Below are 2,550 nucleotides of genomic sequence, written 5' to 3' on the forward strand. Positions count from 1 at the left end.
TAGCGCTTTAGTGTCAGAAGGGCGTTTCTAACACTTAGCCAGGGACGCCCTTCTGCCCAGCAGCGCCTATCGCGCTGTACTGTGGAGCGGGGAGGAACTCCCCCCTCCCGCTCCTGATAATACTCGTCTATGGACGAGCACTGTGAGCAGAGGGAGGGGGCGTTCCTCCCCGCTCCACAGTACAGCGCGATAGGCGCCGCGAGGCAGAAGGACGTTCCTGGCTAAGTGTCAGAAACGCCCTTCTGACTGTAAAGCGCTACTTTACAGGGACCGATAGCGCTTTACACCGGGCACAGATCGGGAAAGCTGACAGTGCGCTGAATTCAGTGCACTGTCAGCTATCCAGCAGTATATAAAACTGCATGTGCCCAATCTGATGAAAGGTCCTCTTTAAAGAGGACGTTTCATGTCCCCTGAAATCGGCAGTATTATATATTGATTTGAATTCATAACCCCGTCACATTTCTATCATCATCAGCTTCACCAGTATGTGCCCCGGTTTCAGTGATAACAGTGAAGTCCATTTCGGCAGCTCTCGCACTGAATTGTCAGAGGCGCCGGCCTTATATCTCAGCATCATCACTTGGCAGTAAAGAACGCTACACTCACGGTATTCCTCCATAACCTTGTACTGTTGGCGGGAGATTTTCTATATAACGGCACTGACATCACTGCAAATGGGGCACATACCAGCAAAGTTCACAGTGCACAGTCAGCTTTCCAGAAGTACACAGTCCAGTCACATTAATGTGACCACCTGTCAAAATCCAGAATAACCACCTTTGGCAGAGCGGACCGCTGTGAGACGTGCAGGAAGAGAGGGGATGTTGTGATGATGGTCACTGGGATGTTGAGCCATGCCGACTCCAGTGCCGTGGCCAGCTGCGCTAGGTTACGCGGTTGAGCATCCATGGCGCGAACAACCCGATTGAGGTGGTCCCACAGATTCTCGATTGGGTTCAAGTCCGGGGAATTTGCTGGCCAAGGGAGTACGGTAAACTCATCCTGGTGCTCCTCCAACCACGCACGTACACTGCGAGCTTTATGACACGTCGCATTGTCCTGCTGGTAGATGCCATCATCCTGAGGAAAAACACTTCGCATGTAGGGGTGAACATGGTCTGCAAGGATAGAAGCATACTTGTGTTGATCCATCGTGCCTTCCACAATGAAAAGTGCACCCAGATGGCTGATGACACGTGCCTTCTGCGATTGGTTATTTAACGTTGACGTCTAAAGGAGGCGCTGGTCACATTAATATGACTGGACTGTGTATATGTGAAAGTGGAAGGACATGAAATGTCCTCTGTAAGTTCTCCCCCTTCTCTCTATATGGCACCTGCCACTCACTGATGTTGTGCTCTTATCTCCACTCTTCCACCAGAAGACTCTACGTCTCTGACAACCAGAAGATGCTACAGTGAGCACAACAAAACCAATGGAGACAGGAAGAACTACCACCACAGAGGGAAGCCAAGGGGCTACCAAGCCAAGGGTTGGGGATCTTGATGAAACATAAGCCCCATAGGTATTACATGTTAGTTAGTATATGGAGGAAAAAAAAAATCTACAATTTTACAATATATTTCCTATATCAATTCCTCACAGTTTTCTAGATCTCTGCTGGCTGTCATTCATTCCACGTACTCCCAGTGGATAAAAATCAGTTCATAGTCACGTGATATACCATCCATGGTCATGTGATATACAGTCCATGGTTATATAATGGACACACATATGCACAGCACATTACTAGGCAGATGTGACTGTAACGAGCTGTGCACCCGTGTGTCCATCACATGACCATGGACTGATTTTTATCTATTGGTAGTAAGAAGAAGAATGAATGACAGCAAGCAGAGATCTAGAAAACCGCAAGGAATTGATACAGAAAGTATATTGGAAAACTGTATATCGTATATACTTGAGTATAAGCCGAGTTTTTCAGCACAGTTTTTGTGCTGAAAAAGTGCGCCTCGGCTTATACTCGCGTCAATACAGTAATTGACTCAGCTGCAGCGGGCCTCCGATCCAGTCCCGGCCCCCTCCCCTGGCTACATCACACGCAGGGTGACGTGGCCACGTTAGCTCAGGCCCGCACCCGGCGTGTGTCGATGACGTCTTACTGCGTCATCACGCCCCCTACGCCGAGACGCAGGAGCAGCCATGGGAGAAGATGAGCAGTGGCGGCAGCAGCGTGAGGTCGGTAAGTATGAGAACTTAATGTTTGTTTTATAATAGGCCACTACCTGCTGAAGTATTCCCAGCAGGTATCGGCCTATTTACCAACCTCCCCAGGCCTGCTCGCTGCCGACCCCCGCGTCACCTTATGCTATAGGCCGCAGAAGCCGGCAGTGAGTAGGCCCAAGCCCCAGCCGCTACTGCTACCATAAGGCTTTGGGCCTGTATGATAATGCCCCAGACTGGTAACTTTTTATTATACAAACAAAATTTGCTGAAACTGGAAAAACCCTTTAAGTACACTCGCAATGAACCAGGACAGACACGGTGCCACAAAAGTATGTCAGTCTATAAAAGCATTGATAAAAA

Source organism: Leptodactylus fuscus, chromosome 7 (genome assembly GCF_031893055.1).
Source record: "Leptodactylus fuscus isolate aLepFus1 chromosome 7, aLepFus1.hap2, whole genome shotgun sequence".
Classification (NCBI taxonomy): Eukaryota; Metazoa; Chordata; class Amphibia; order Anura; family Leptodactylidae; genus Leptodactylus; species Leptodactylus fuscus.